The sequence below is a fragment of the Gossypium hirsutum genome, chromosome A09 (assembly GCF_007990345.1).
Source record: "Gossypium hirsutum isolate 1008001.06 chromosome A09, Gossypium_hirsutum_v2.1, whole genome shotgun sequence".
NCBI classification, from domain to species: Eukaryota; Viridiplantae; Streptophyta; class Magnoliopsida; order Malvales; family Malvaceae; genus Gossypium; species Gossypium hirsutum.
In genome coordinates this window covers 12561736-12579235 of record NC_053432.1, presented here as the reverse complement: position 1 = coordinate 12579235, position 17500 = coordinate 12561736, and positions in this window count along the sequence as shown.

Here is a 17500-nt window from a genome sequence, read left to right as displayed (position 1 = left end):
CCCACACGACCAGGGGCCAAGGTTGCCGATGGTGCCCGAGGCTCCCGCACGACCAGGGGCCTAGGTTGCCAATGGTCCCGAGGCTCCCGCATGACCAGGAGCCTAGGTTGCCGATGGTGTCCGAGGCTCCCGTACGACCAGGGGCCTAGGGTGCCGATGGTGTCCGAGGCTCCCGCACGACCAGGGGCCTAGGATGCCGATGGTGTCTGAGGCTCCCGCAAGACCAGGGGCCTAGGTGCCGATGGTGCCCGAGGCTCCCGCACGACCAAGGGCCTAGGTTGCCGATGGTGTCCGAGGCTCCCACACGACCAAGGGCATAAGTTGCCGATGGTGCCGAGGCTCGCGCACGACCAAGGGCCTAGGTTACCGATGGTGCCCGAGGTTCCCGAACGACCAAGGGCCTAGGTTGCCGATGGTGCCCGAGGCTCCCGCACGACCAAGGGCCTAGGTTACCGATGGTGGCCGAGGCTCCCGCACAACCAAGGGCCTAGGTTGCTGATGGTGTCCGAGGCTCCTGCATATCCAAGGCACCAAGGTGCCGATGCTGCTCGAGGCTCTCGCACCACTGACGTCCTAGGTTGCCTAGTTGTGCGTCCAAGGCTCCGGCACGTCCAAGCAGCAATGTGCGGATGCTCCGGCACCATCGACGTCCTAGGTTACCAATGGTGCCTGATGCTCCGGCGCGACCAAGGGCCCAAGGTGCCGGAGGCTCTTGTTCCAAAAGGGGAGGGACTGGGATGACTTGTAGCATCGTTTTCTATATTCCAGGATGGCTCACCGGAGCACCGCCGGGAAAGCTCACCGGACCACCGCTGGAATGGATCATCGGAGCACCGCCGGGAACCTAACCGGCGATGGGGGGCACCGACGTCTGGGCATGAGATGGGCATGGGCAGTGCCCTGGAAAACCCTTGTTCGCTCAATATCACCTCCCCTCTAAAGAGCTAAAAAAACTTGGTCAATGTGCTACCAGGCGACATTTTTTTTTGAAAGAAAACGACCAAAAGTCAACCTCATCTTATTGCATCTTTAATAATCAAACTATGGATATCCGTCGGATAATCCATATCAAAATACAAATCAACTTTGTTCCTAACGGCTAAGTGACAAAGTAAATCAGCAGCATTATTGCTAGTACGATTAATCCAATTAACATGGACAGAATCAAAAAAATTAAAAGCACTGCAAGTATGCTTAATATGCTGTCCAAAAACAGTAATATCTTTATTCCTCTTGTTGACCGAATCGACGAGCCCAGCACTGTCAGATTCCACAATAAGCCGAGCAATTTTTAATCTAGCCGTCAGGTGTAAGCCTTCTTTAAGCGCTTCCAACTCTGCCCAATTAACATCCAGAGCTTTATCAACGAACTTATAGCATCCCCCAATAACGAAGCCATCTTGGTCCCTCGCGATAGCGCCCAAGCCACTGCTCCCATTAATAACAGCAGCGTCCACGTTCACTTTGATGTAGCCAGAGGGGGGTTTTTTCCAATCTTTAATCGTCAGAGTCGGAGGAATAATAGATGGCTCCGTCAGATTATAAATGCGAAAGTCCTTGCTTAACATGGTCACCCTTTCCCAGACCGTCACCGCTTCATCCATTTTCCCTTTGAAAAGCATATTATTTCTATCATTCCAGCTGTTCCAACGCAGAGTTAAGAAATCAACAGCAGCTTTCTTATCCAGCATACGAAAAACATCCTCCAACCAATCGATGCAGTTGGTGTATTCCCCAGTGAGCAGACTATTGTTTAACCCACCAGTAGCCAAAATCTCACGAGCCTTTTGACAGTCTTTCATGGCATGAATCAGCGTTTCATCTCTGTCTTTGCATCTCGGACAAATGTTGTGGAAACCCTGACGGATGTGAGCAATATTGTCGAAAGTGGGGAGAATGTTGTGACCAATCCTCCAGCTAAAGATTTTGATCTTCGGGAGCATCTGAAGCTTCCATAAAGCGTGCCAGAAAAATCTGTGAGGGCCTAAACCCACTTTCTTAAGAAGCAACCATGAATAAGCCGACTTAGACGTGTAAAGTCCATGCGGGTTTTGCATCCCCACCCTCGTGTCTTTAATACCATTATGGGGAATGGGCAAATTGCAAATACACTCCCCCAAACTTTCACCATAAATCTCGATTATCCTTTCCCTATTCCACCGCTTGTAATTATGGTCCCACAGATCCTTGACCACTCTCTCGTCATGATTAAAAGAAGACCGACAAACCAACTCACCTTGAATGCCATCAACTCCCCAATGATCCTTCCTAATATCGATCGTGTTGCCATCGCCTACTTGCCAAAGGAAACCATCCTTGAGAGCATCAACTGCCTTAGCAATGCTCGTCCATGTGAATGAGGGTTTATCACCTTGTTTGTAACTGAACACATCGCCTTTTGGGAAATACTTGGCACTTAACACTTTGAAACACAATGTATCCATATGCGTCATAAGCCTCCAGACCTGTCTGCCCAGCAGAGCCAAATTGAACAGCTGTAGGTCCCTAAAGCCCATGCCTCCCATTCCCTTGGGATAGCACATTTTTTCTCAAGCCATCATGGCCCAGCCGCGAGCTTTGTCATTGTTTTTCCACCACATACGACTCATTTTTGTGTGGATTTCCTCGATAATGCCTTTTGGAGCCAAGAAGACCGAGAACGCATATGTCAGAATAGCTTGCATAATTGACTTGATGAAAACCTCTTCCCTCCGTATGAAGGCAAGTGTTTTGACCAACTCCTGACTCTGCATGTAAACCGTTTAATAATGTTAGTAAATGCAAGCGACTTTTTCCTACTAACAGGAAGAGGCAATCCAAGATAACCATCTAACTTATCAATAGTACGCATGCCAAGCATAGAGCTAAAAAGATGCCTACTATCCATCGGAGTTTTTGGACTGAACATAATCATAGATTTTTCCCTATTAACCTCTTGGCCCGATGCCTATTAAAAATATCCAAAATATTAACAACCTCCTCGACATCTCTTTTTTTATTCCGAACAAAAAGAAGAGCGTCATCGTCAAAAAATAGATGATTAATACGAGGCCCGTTTATGCTAGCCCGAATACCCTTAAGCAAATTATTATTCTGAGCACGAATCAACAATTTTGAAAAAGCTTCCATACAAAATAAAAAGAGATAAGGAGATAGAGGGTCCCCCTGTCTAAGGCCTCTTTCCGGCACAATTTTTTCAGAAAGAGTAGAATTGCACTTCACCACATAACGAACCGATCGAACGCACTTCATGATATTCGTCACCCAAACATCGGCATAGCCCATCTTTTTCATCACCTCATCAATGAAAGCCCACTCCACTCGGTCGTATGCCTTGCTCATATCGAGCTTCATAACAAATCCTTTGTTTGGACCATTCTTCACACTTTGAAGATAATGGACTAGCTCATGGGCAATCAAAACATTATCATGGATCATCCTCCCTGGAACAAAAGCACTTTGATTTTGGCTAATGCATAACGGAAGCATTTCCTTCAATCGGTTGGCAAGCACTTTCGCAACAATTTTGTATATCACCCTACAAAGACTAATGGGCCTAAAATTAGTCATGTCCACCGGCTCTTTAATTTTAGGGATTAAAACAATTATAGTATCATTTAAACAATCCATATTTTTATCCCCCCTAAGAATATCAAGGCACAGATTAATAACGTCCTCTCCAACAACGTCCCAGTTTTCTCTGAAAAAATTTCCCGACAATCCATCAATTCCTGGAGCTTTCCTAGGATCCATTTGATTAAAGGCCTCCTTGATCTCGTTCTCTGTAAAATCCTTCAACAATTTGTCATTAACCTCCCCTGAAATGCATCTCTCTATATAGTCCAGGTTAGGCACACTATTAGAATTTAAGTTTGACTTAAACAAGAGTTGAAAATACTCCCTGATGGATTTACAAATATCAACAGTGTTATCCCTCCAGTTGCTGTTGATGTCTTTTAGTCTAGCAATGTGGTTTTTTTTGCCCCTATTAGTAGCTCTGACGTGAAAAAACCGAGTGTTCCTGTCCCCCTCCTTAAGCCACATAACCCTCGACCTTTGAGCCTAGAATTTCTCCTCAATATCTAGTAAATTGCAAACCTTTAAACGCATAGCTTTGAGTTTATTACCCTCATGGTTGCTCCCTTGGCCATCAATAGTACTATTTATCTTCGCCTGCAGCGACCCAATTTGATTCCGCATTGCTTAAGCTTCTTATACTGCCACCTTCCAAGCTCGTTGCCCACAAACGAAATCTTCTCCAAAGTATCCTGGGAACCACGCTGCCAAGCTTCCTTGATAATCTTTTTAGCTTCCTCATTTCTAGCCCAGCAGACGTCATACTTAAAAGATAGTCTAGGATCCCTAAGACTATCTCTTGGCCTCCTACCTTCCGTGTCTAAACTGATAGCTCAGAGCTGGACTGCCGAATCACCCTAGTTTCCAGGAAAGGGAAGCTGTTCACAGCATTGGCGGACATAAGGAATCGGTCAAGCCTTTCTTTAACCCTGGCTGTGCCCTCCCTGTTGTTGACCCAGGTGAACCACCCATTGTCGGTCTTCAAATCCACCATCGACAACTCATCAACAATAGAGCAAAAATCCTCCATAAGAACAGTTGCCTTTCTCCTACCCCCTTCTTTTTCTGCCTCATCAAGTAAAGCATTGAAGTCAGCCCCAATGATCCACTTTTCATTCACCGTCTGACCAACCCTTCGAAGCATATTACAAGAACTCTGTCTTTTATTAGGGTCAGTATTACCATAAAAACCCGTGAAGCGAATGGGGCCGTCATTCTCAACATGAATCAACGAGTCAATATGGTTGCTGGAATAGGTTTGAATTTTGACCTGTTTGCTATCTTTCCACATCATAACCAACCCCCCACTTCTGCCTTTCGCGTTCACAGCCAAACATCCCTCCATTCTACACTTCCTACGAACAGAATCAAATTTGTTAGCATTACTTTTAGTCTCACAAAGGAAAATAATATCCGGATCATTTGCAACGAGAAGTTGCTTTAAATCACGAACTGTCGCAGGGTTTCCAACCCCACAATAGTTCCAACATATAATCCTCATGGTTCCTGGCGGGGCTGGTCACCAGCCACCGCCTTAAAAGGTGAAACACTCTCCATTAATCTCCTCCTGACAACTTTGCATGGACTCTCTTCACTGTTGTTTCCATTTGGCCCCCTCATGCGCTTCTTCTTATGCTTAAACCGTCCCATGCAGTCACGTATAAGCCTATGACTTCTTTATTCCACAGGTGATGTCGATATCGAGCTTTCTTCACCCTCCTTCTCCTTTCTTTTCTGGGCAGACTGCCTACTTTCATCCCTTGAATTTGTTTGACTTTCCTCCTTGTCCTCATTCGCAGTGATTGTTGTCTTAACTATTTCCACCCCATTTCTCCTCATGTTCCTCTCCTAGTTCGGGTTCATAAAAGGGGCCCTCATCCAACTTCCATACTGGGCATTTGAGTCATTTATCCCATCACCCTCCCTATTGTCTTTATAATTTTTAGAAGTGTGTCCTATCAACCCACACACGTAACAAAAGTCGGGGAGCCTTTCATACTTTATAACCCCTATCGTTTCCCCACCATATCTGCTCGCTAACTTGACAATCCTCCTCAATGGTTTTGAAATATCGATTTTGACTTTTAGTCTCATGAATTCTGTCCACGCACCATTTCTGTCCTTCCAATCTATCGCCATCAGCTCACCTATGGCGTTCCCCACTTCCACTGCCAGTTGGCGATCCATGAGTTCAATAGGGATATTGTAGACTCTTAACCAAAAAGGCGACAGCCCAAACTCATAAGAAGCTATGTTCTTTCCCTTCACAAATGGTACCATTGAGAATAAGCATTTGTTGAATAACCAAGGCATAAGATTGAGAATACGGCATCGATCCTCCAAGCATCCGAACTTGACTATGATAGCCCCTTCTTTTAATGCAACAAAGTCCACCTCTTCTTTTGTATACCAAAGAGACTTAAACACCCTATACATCGCTTCTCTGTTCGGATGCTCTGTCGCCATAACCTTGCCCACAGCCTATGACTCGAAACCTTTGACGTTTTTTCCATCATTTGTACTCATAATTTAAACCGATTCTTCTTCCGAGAACTTCAACTTTCCCAGGAGCACATTTATCTCATCAGTCAATATTGTCGTATCACTATCTGGCCTCTTCTCCATTAGTCAACAGAGAAGAAAAAGCAACCACGAATGGCCAGAAAGAAGAGAAAACAGGCCCCGAGACAAAAAACCCTCGAAACAGCGGAACCTAGCAGACCACAATAAGACAAAAAGAAAACGAGATACAAGAAACGCAGCAAACTAATCTAACAAAGACGAAAAAAGAAACTTTAAAACTTACGAAGGGAAAAAAAGAAAAAAGAAAAACAAAAGCAGAGACAACCAAAACACGAAAACAGATAAAAGCAAAAAGATAAAAAAGAAGCTAAAAGACTACACCAACTTCACAAGAATCAGCCCAGGTGAAAGAAAATAATTCCCATCAACAAACCCAAAGGGAACTACTCTAGAGATGAGAAAGACGAAACACCCAGAAGCGACGAAAATAAAATTGAACAAAATAACGTGCCAAGAAAACTGTACATGCATGCAGAGCAAAACAAAAGATGAAAGGGTTTGAAAGAAACCCTTAATCCATGCAGAAACAATGAACCAAGAAACGTAGAAAAGTCAACAGCACCGCCACTTTTCACATCCACCGTGGGGCCCGCCTTAAAGCTTTTAGCGATTTATCCCAAATAAAGTATGCACTTCGCACGTAAACATTGAAAAGCGTACCCAACATACCAAGAACCGGAAAAAATAGTAAAAAAAGGACCGAGATCACCTTGAATAATCGTACAACATGCACTACAAGAAAAACGTCTATACCAGCGATAATCAAATCAGATCCTTCCGCATAAAAAACAAAAAACACCGAACAGAAACAAAAAAAAAACAAAAGACCAACAAAATAAGGCCACGCCACACAAAACAGCACCCCCTAACCCACCAAACTACCACAATATTCAAAAGAATACCGGCAGACCCACGAACAAAAAAACAAGAAAAGAAATCGCCCAAATCTGGGAGAAAAACCAAAACACGCTACCAGGCGACCTACCAGGCGACATTCATGTGTCTGAAACAGGGACACTTTATGGTCCCGACGCTTCTGCACCAACAGGGGCCCAAATTTAGCTTTGGTGCTCGACCCTCCTGCACATCCGATGCACCAAGGTGCTGATGCTGCCGGATGTTTCGACACATCGAAGGGGCCGGTGGCGCCCCGATAGCCCTGCACCACGGGATGGCACACGCTACCGATGGTGCACGAGGATACCGTACGACCGGGGGCCAAAGATACCGGAGGCTCTTCTTGCAAAAGGGGAGGGACAGGGACGATTCATTCATTGTTGGGTACCGAACATGCAACGGTATCTGAATTCTAGCTTTGGGACGGTTCATTCATTATTGGGTACCGAACATGTAACAGTATCTGAATTCTACCTTTTGGGATTGGGGAGGGACTCGTTGCGCCGTTTTGTATATCCTGGGATGGATCGCCGGATCATCGCTGGGATGGATCGTCGGAGCACCGCCGGGAACCTAACCGGTGGTGGGGGGCACCGACGTCCGGGCATGCGATGGGCGTGGGCAGTGCCCTGGATAACCCCTGGCTGCTCAATATCACTTCCCCCCTAAAGAGCTAAAAAAGCTTGGTCAATGTGCTACCAGTCGACATTCATGTGTCTGAAACAGGGACACTTTTTTCAGCCCAACGCTCCCGCACGTCCGAGGCACCAAGGTGCCGATGTTGCCCGATGACCCGCACCACGGGATGGCCTACGTTGCGGATGTTGCCCGAGGCTCCCGTACATACCTGAAATAGGGGCAATTTTTTTACGCCACTTACACTTGGTATTTTTAATTGAAAATTTCTTCTGTTGGCCCAAAAGAAATACAAGAAGTCGAATGAAATATGGCATGATGGCACGGCAAAAAATTGAACAAGTGCCTGGACCACGGCCCCCGTTGTGCCATGTTTCCTGAGGGGGCGGCACGGCCAAGTGTTTAACTTGGAAATTTTTTCTGTTGGCCCAAAACAAAAGAACAAATACGAGAAGTCGAATGAAGTACGGCATGGCATGGCACGGCACGGCAGAAAATTGAACAAGTGCCCGGACCACCAATAGTTGGGAGCTCGCACCCGCACCACCACAGCCCCCGTTGTGCCATATTTCCCGAGGGGGCGGCAAGGCCAAGTGTTTAAATAACTCCTTACACTAAGTCCCCCACTTGGGGACCCTAAGGTCGGGATGTGCAAAAGAACAATGGAAGATCGGAAGGGAGATGAGGGGAGGGACGAATCGAAGTGACAAAGGGCTAAATCTCAGTGGATCGTGGCAGCAAGGCCACTCTGCCACTTACAATACCCCGTCGCGTATTTAAGTCGTCTGCAAAGGATTCTACCCGCCGCTCGGTTGGAATTACGCTCTAAGGAGGCGCCCGCGACTTGTCCGCCACGGTCGTTGCACCTATGACACGTGCCCTTAGGGGCCAAAGGCCCCTACTGCGGGTCGGCAATCGGGAGACGGGCGCGTGCGTCGCTTCTAGCCCGGATTCTGACTTAGAGGCGTTCAGCCATAATCTAGCGCACGGTTGTGACAGCCCAAAATTGACCCTAGTCGGGAAGTGGTTTCGGGACCACAAAACCGAGTCATAAAAATAATTAATTTCCATATTCTGTGCTTATTATGTGTGTACATGAGTATGTGGAAGTTTCATTCTCCAATTTTGCCAATTGCATGAGAAATTATTAAATAGGGATCGATATGAGACATGGTGAAAATATGATAGGCTAATTTAAAATGGTCTATTAATGCATGTTGTGAAAATGATGGGTTTGCATGTCAAATTACCCAAAATTTGAGCTAGTGGTTGGCCATGCTATGGGTGGAAACATGTTGGGAACATGTTGGCCTAGTGAGGTATGTAGGAAAAAAATAAAATAAGGAGTATGGGTAATAAAGAAAGGAAAAACAAAAAAATGAGTGGTTGTTTCCCCCCCATTGCCGTGAGCTAAAGAAAGGAAAAGAAAAACTTGTTCATCCTTTTTCATCCTCTTTTGACCGAAAATTCTAAGGAAGGAGGAAGGAGTTCTTGCTTCATGTTTGGTTTGGAAGAGGATTAGGAGGAAGTTTGGCCATGCATGTAACTAGATTGAGGTATGTTTGATATTATTCTTTGAGATTCATGCATATTTTAGTTGTTAGCTTGAGTTCTACCTAGCCCATGGTCTAAATCTTGCTATGTGATGGAAATGACACTCGGTCATGGATGCATCATTCTTGGTTGATGTTTGATGTTGTGGTGATGAGGCATGAAGATGAGTTAAGATTCGGCCTAGGTGGATTTTGTGTTAATGCCATTGCATGCTAAATATGAAGCTTGTTAATGATGCATGTGATGGTGGATTGATGATTCTTGACTCTCCTTTTTAGCATTTTGAGTGAGCACATATGTGCATTGGTTGCTAGATGGGGAAGAATCGGCTAGCAAGTTGTGTGCTAAGGCCGAATATGATTTTTGTAGGTTAATGAGTAATGCATGTGCTAAATTGATGGAAAGGGAGATGATGCTTTACTAGTGTATATATGTGTGTATTAGCCAAGTTTTGAACTTGAAACAAAAGGGTGTTTAGTCAATACAAGTGACCATACTTGTAGAATGTATTAAGTGTTGAAATCGGCCCCAAAGTAGACATGCATATTCGGCCAAGGGGGAAAAATTAGCAAAAAAAATGTTGAGTTTGATTCATGATTCCGTACATATGTGACCTTAATGTCTAATGTATAGATATGGGCTAAGTGCCTTGTGTTCCTCTTTTCGATGCTCAAATGATTAAATCAATTTATTTGTTCAATTAAGCTCAAGAGCAAAGGGGAACTAAATCCGATAAAGGGAAGGAAAAAGTGGTCGAATAGCTATCGGAATCGTTCGACAACACCCGAGGTAAGTTCTTGAGTAAAAGAGCTTAAATTATGATGTGATTAGATCATGTTTTAAGCAAATTAAAATCATGCTCTTTGTGTGGCTATTGAGTCGAATTTGCAAGAATGATAAATGTCTTGTGTTTGAGTTTTGCTAACGAAAATGAAATACGAATGGGCCATGATTTATTGTTAAATGTGCATGGTTATTTGAATGATGTCCGGGCTAAGTCCCGAAGGCTTTGTGCTAAGTGACCATATCCGGACTAAGATCCGAAGGCATTTGTGCGAGATACTAATTCCGGGCTAAGCCCGAAGGCATTTGTGCGAGTTACTAAATCCGGGTTAAGTCCCGAAGGCATTTGTGCGAGTTACTAAATCCGGGTTAAGTCCCGAAGGCATTTGTGCGAATTACTATAACCGGGCTATGTCCCGAAGGCATTTGAACGAGGAGCTATATCCGGTTAAATTCCGAAGGTACGTGATTTGGGAATGAATGAACTTGCTGTAAAATTCTAGTTAATACTCTCGAAACATCCCAACATTGAGGTATGTTTCGTATGTGCGTGAATTTAGTTGAGCCCTTACAAATAAGTATTCGCTCAGTTGATAAACGAGCTACCGGCCTTTGGCTGAGTTGATCTTTTGTGTATGTACATAAGGGTTGGTAATGTGAAGCAAGTATGATATCGAAAATTTGTGCATATGAAATTATCCGTTTAGCCATGTGAATGCTATACTTTTGTTGTGCTGGAATTCCTTGCTCAAAACTCACTAAGCATAAATTGCTTACTCCGTTTCATTGCTCCTCTGTTTTATAGATTGGTTCTCCAGCTATCGGACTCGGGATCTTGAGGTCAAAGTCGCCCACACTATCAAAGCCCCCTTTTGGTACAATTTTGGTTGAACTTCGAAATGGCATGTATAGGACTACCCGTTTGTTGTGGGTCGTGGACCCTTTGGACTTGTATAAATTTTGGATAGCCATGCAAAAATGGCTTATATGTGTTTGAGTATAATGTTATAATCATTTGGTGTGGATATGCTTGACAAGGATTGGCCACGGGGATGGTTAATCACTTTCATAAATTGTGCTATTTATGCAAAAAGGGCTAGTTGAATCATGGAAACCATGAAATAGGTAAAGTCTACCTTAAAGGCAGATGCTGACAGCAGCAGTGATGTAGATTTGGAAAATCACTAAAAATAGTAGGAATGGAATTAAATAGTGAAAAAATTATGTAAACAAACCTTGATGAATCTACTTTCATAGGAAAGTAACGAAACAATCATACGGACAGTATGTTAAGATATATTCAGGTTCTCGTGAGACAGGGCCAGAACGGTTTCTGGATTCCCTGTTCCGACTTTGGAAATTCATTATAAATTAACCAGAGATAATTAGGAGTCATATCATATATGTATAGATTCCTCTATGAGTCTAGTTTCTATAGAAACAAACGGCATCAGTATTGGAGCCCTGTACAAGGAGATATCCAAGTCGTAATGCGCAAAGGTCAGGGTAGTCGATCCCTGTAACATGGGAGAATTTGACTAATAAACTGTACTAATTGGCCCGACCAAAAATTCTAGAAAAAAATATGTAGATTGGCATATGAGTCTAGTTTCAGGGAAAAATCACGAAACTGATTTTCGAGTTGTGAAACTCAAGATATGATTTTTAAAGCGACTAGTACGCAGATTGGCAGTGTCTAGGAAATATTTTTTATAAGGGGTTTAAAGTCTGTTAACACCTCGTGTTCGACTCCGGTGTCGGTCTCGGGTTCGGGGTGTTATATTTGATTGGTATCAGAGCTACGGTTTAGCCGATTCTAGGACTACCGTAATGCGTTGGGTCTAGCTATACATGCCATTTTATGTGATTATTTGATAGTGTGGTGATTTCTGACATTTGCAAATGTGTTTATTTATAGTAATGGATCCCGATCCCGACCGAGAGGTAGCTGATGATCTTGAGAGTGTAGCGCCTGCTCCCGCACAAGGGACAGCGCCGGCGGACTCTCAACCTAATGCTAGTAACCCGAATGATGAAGCTAGACAAGCTTTCTATAGCGTGATGAATGATTGGTTCAACCAATACATTCGAACTAATACGGCTGTTCCACAACCTCCATTCCCGACTAATACCACCCCCGCACCTACAATACCTCCGGTAACTGACCAAATAAGGTCTAATAAGCCCCCAGTTGACAGAATCCGAAAACATGGGGCTACTGAATTTAAAGCTACGGATAGCGACGATGCCGAGCAAGCTGAATTTTGGTTGGACAACACTATCCGGGTACTCGATGAGCTATCTTGTACACCCGATGAATGCCTAAAGTGTACTATCTCCTTGCTACGTGATTCTGCCTATTATTGGTGGAGTACTCTGACTTCTGTTGTGCCCCGAGAGCAAGTAACTTGGGAGTTTTTCCAAACTGAGTTTCAGAAAAAGTATATCAGTCAGAGATTTGTTGATCAAAAACGGAAGGAATTTCTTGAGCTTAAGCAAGGTTCCATGTCAGTTACTGATTACGAGCGAAAATTTGTTAGACTTAGTAGATACGCTCGGGAATGTGTTTCGTCCGAGGCTATCATGTGTAAACGCTTCGAGGATGGGCTGAATGAAGATATAAAAATGTTCGTTGGCGTTCTTGAAATACGAGAGTTCGTAGTACTGGTCGAGCGAGCTTGTAAAGCCGAAGAGCTTAGAAAAGAAAAACAAAAAGTTGATGTGGGAACTGGAGAGTTTCGTAAAAGATCTTCGGGAAAGTCTCTTCAACAGGCATCGAAGAAATTTCGAGATGATGCGTGCCAGTTTAGAGGCACTTCGGGCCTTTTTAGACGAGATCGTGATCGACCCCCTGTGGGTACACGAGGCACTTCGGTCGCCAGTGTTGGGAATGAACGTCGAGATAGAACGAAATGTCGATATTGCGGTAAATGGCATTCGGGGAGTTGTAGATTCCCTGACCGCTCCTGTTACAAGTGCGGATCAGTTGACCACTTCATTAAAGATTGCCCGAGGTTGTTTGAACAGAATGAAAATCAGAGTGGGAAACCGGGTGCTACCACTGCTCGAGGTAGACCATCTGGAAATACGGGCAATGCTAGTGGTGGTCAGAGAGGATCTAGAGATGCTACGACCAGATCCGAGGCTCGTGCGCCTGCTAGAGCTTATGCTATACGTGCCCGCGAGGATGCTTCTTCGCCTGATGTTATTACCGGTACTTTTACTCTCTTTGATACTAATGTAATTGCTTTGATTGACCCCGGTTCTACTCATTCTTACATATGTGAAACCTTAGCATCCAGTAAGACTTTACCTATTGAGTCTACTGAGTTCGTAATTCGGGTGTCAAATCCCTTGGGTCGTTACGTGCTTGTCGACAAAGTGTGTAAGAAATGTCCCCTAGAAATTCGAGGTTCCTGTTTTCCGGCGGACTTGATGCTTTTGTCGTTTGATGAATTTGATGTTATTCTTGGTTTGGATTGGTTGACCGCGCATGATGCGGTTGTGAATTGCAAAAGCAAGACTATTGATTTGAGGTGCGCAAATAACGAAGTAATCCGAGTTGAGTCTACGGACTTGGAGGGGATGCCAGCTGTAATATCAGCAATGTTGGCCCAGAAATATGTAAGAAAAGGGTGCGAAGCATACCTTGCGTATGTACTAGATGACAAAGAATTAGACAAGAAACCCGAATCTGTGCCGGTGGTTTGTGAATACCCGGATGTTTTTCCAGAAGGATTACCGGGTTTACCACCTGTTCGGGAGGTAGAGTTTGGTATTGAGCTTGTACCTGGGACTACGCCGATTTCGATAGCTCCGTATCGTATGGCACCAACCGAGTTAAAAGAGTTGAAAGCTCAGTTGCAAGAATTGACGGATAGAGGTTTTGCTCGACCAAGTTTCTCACCTTGGGGTGCACTAGTATTGTTTGTGAAAAAGAAGGACGGAACCATGAGGTTGTGCATTGACTATCGTCAACTGAATAAAGTGACGATAAAGAACAAATATCCGTTACCGCGTATCGATGATTTGTTCGACCAACTGAAGGGAGCCTCAATGTTCTCAAAAATAGATTTGAGATCGGGTTATTATCAGTTGCGAATTCGAGATTCAGACATACCCAAAACTGCTTTCAGAACGGGATATGGTCACTACGAGTTCTTAGTGATGCCGTTTGGGCTCACAAATGCCCCTGCGGTATTTATGGATTTGATGAATCGGATCTTCAGACCATATTTGGATCGGTTCGTAGTTGTGTTCATTGATGACATCTTGGTCTATTCAAGAGATGAGACCGAACATGCTGAGCATCTGAGGCTAGTGTTGCAAATTTTGCGGGATAAGCAGTTATATGCTAAGTTCAGTAAGTGTGAGTTCTGGTTAAGAGAGGTTAGCTTCTTGGGTCATGTGGTATCCGCATCGGGTATTCGAGCTGACCCGAGCAAAATTTCAGCCATACTTAACTGGAAGCCTCCAAGAAATATTACCGAAGTTCGAAGCTTCCTGGGACTCGCCGGTTATTACCGACGATTTGTCAAAGGTTTCTCGATGATAGCCACACCAATGACGAAGCTACTTCAAAAGGATGTTAAGTTCGAATGGACGGAGAAATGTCAGAAAAGTTTTGATCAACTAAAAACTTATTTGACTGAAGCTCCAATTTTAGTGCAACCCGAATCAGGCAAAGAGTTTGTCATTTATAGTGACGCATCCCTACTTGGGTTGGGTTGCGTATTGATGCAAGAAGGTCGAGTGGTGGCCTATGCGTCGAGACAATTAAAGCCACATGAGAAAAATTATCCGACCCATGATCTTGAACTAGCTGCCATCGTATTTGCTTTAAAAATATGGCGACATTACTTATTTGGTGAGAAGTGCCATGTATTTTCGGATCACAAAAGTCTCAAAAATTTGATGACTCAAAGAGACTTAAATCTGCGACAAAGACGTTGGCTTGAGTTGTTGAAAGATTACGAGCTTGTCATTGATTACCACCCGGGAAAGGCTAATATGGTTGCGGACGCCTTAAGCCGGAAATCACTGTTTGCTTTACGAGTGATGAATGTGCACTTGTCTGTTCTACCCGACAATGTGTTAATAGCTGAATTAAAAGCCAAACCATTATTGATTCATCAAATTCGTGAAGCCCAGAAAGTTGATGATGAATTGGTTGCAAAACGGGCTGAGTATGCTCCGAACAAGGAATCGGAGTTTTAAATTGATGATGATGATTGTTTGAGGTTCAGAAGTCGTTTGTGTATTCCAAGGAGTTCGGAACTCATTTCGATGATTCTGAACGAAGCCCATTGTAGCCGAATGTCAAGTCACCCGGGGAGTACGAAAATGTACAACGATTTGAAACGTTAGTTTTGGTGGCATGGTATGAAACGAGACATCTCCGACTTTGTTTCGAGATGTTTAATATGTCAACAAGTGAAAGCGGAACATCAAGTGCCTTCAGGATTACTTCAGCCGATCATGATACCCGAGTGGAAATGGGATCGAGTCACAATGGACTTTGTGTCCAGACTGCCATTGTCAACAAGTAAGAAGGATGCGATTTGGGTTGTTGTTGATAGACTGACTAAGTCGGCTCACTTTATCCCCGTGTGTATGGATTTTTCATTGGATAGACTAGTTGAATTGTACGTTTCTCAGATTGTGAGATTACACGGGGTACCTATTTCTATCGTGTCGGATAGAGATCCGAGATTCACCTCGCGATTTTGGAGGAAATTGCAAGAAGCTTTGGGTATCAAGCTGCATTTTAGCACTGCTTTTCATCCCCAAACCGATGGTCAATCTAAGCGGATAATTCAGATACTTGAGGATATGTTGAGATGTTGCATCCTCGAGTTCAGTGGTTCATGGGAACGGTATTTACCTTTGATTGAATTCGCTTACAATAATAGTTTTCAATCAAGTATTAAGATGGCACCTTACGAGGCTTTGTACGGTCGTAAATGCCGTACACCGTTGTTTTGGACCGAGCTCGGTGAAAGTAAAATTTTCGGAGTTGATTTGATTAAGGATGCTGAACAGAAAGTAAAGGTAATCTGTGAAAGTCTGAAAGCAGCCACAGATCGTCAAAAATCGTATGCGGATTTGAAACGAAAGGACATTGAATATCAGGTGGGAGATAAAGTGTTCCTTAAAGTTTCGCCTTGGAAAAAGGTACTCAGGTTTGGCCGTAAGGGCAAGTTGAGCCCGAGATTCATTGGGCCGTACGAAATCTCCGAACGAGTTGGTCCGGTTGCGTATAGATTGATTTTGCCCCTGAGCTTGAAAAGATTCACGACGTCTTTCATGTTTCGATGCTTCGACGCTATCGATCTGATCCATCGCACATAATTAGCCCATCAGAGGTTGAAATTCAAGCCGATATGAGTTATGAAGAAGAGCCGATGCATATCCTAGCTCGTGAAGTGAAGGAGTTGCGAAACAAAAGGGTTCCGTTAGTGAAGGTGTTATGGCTCAAACACGGGATCGAGGAAGCTACTTGGGAAACCGAGAGCTCGATGAAAGAACGATACCCAAACCTATTTACCGGTAAGATTTTCGGGGACGAAAATTTCTTAAGTGGGGGAGAGTTGTGACAGCCCAAAATTGACCCTAGTCGGGAAGTGGTTTCGGGACCACAAAACCGAGTCATAAAAATAATTAATTTCCATATTCTATGCTTATTATGTGTGTACATGAGTATGTGGAAGTTTCATTCTCCAATTTTGCCAATTGCATGAGAAATTATTAAATAGGGATCGATATGAGACATGGTGAAAATATGATAGGCTAATTTAAAATGGTCTATTAATGCATGTTGTGAAAATGATGGGTTTGCATGTCAAATTACCCAAAATTTGAGCTAGTGGTTGGCCATGCTATGGGTGGAAACATGTTGGGAACATGTTGGCCTAGTGAGGTATGTAGGAAAAAAATAAAATAAGGAGTATGGGTAATAAAGAAAGGAAAACAAAAAAATGAGTGGTTGTTTCCCCCCCATTGCCGTGAGCTAAAGAAAGGAAAAGAAAAACTTGTTCATCCTTTTTCATCCTCTTTTGACCAAAAATTCTAAGGAAGGAGGAAGGAGTTCTTGCTTCATGTTTGGTTTGGAAGAGGATTAGGAGGAAGTTTGGCCATGCATGTAACTAGATTGAGGTATGTTTGATATTATTCTTTGAGATTCATGCATATTTTAGTTGTTAGCTTGAGTTCTACCTAGCCCATGGTCTAAATCTTGCTATGTGATGAAATGACACTCGACCATGGATGCATCATTCTTGGTTGATGTTTGATGTTGTGGTGATGAGGCATGAAGATGAGTTAAGATTCGGCCTAGGTGGATTTTGTGTTAATGCCATTGCATGCTAAATATGAAGCTTGTTAATGATGCATGTGATGGTGGATTGATGATTCTTGACTCTCCTTTTTAGCATTTTTGAGTGAGCACATATGTGCATTGGTTGCTAGATGG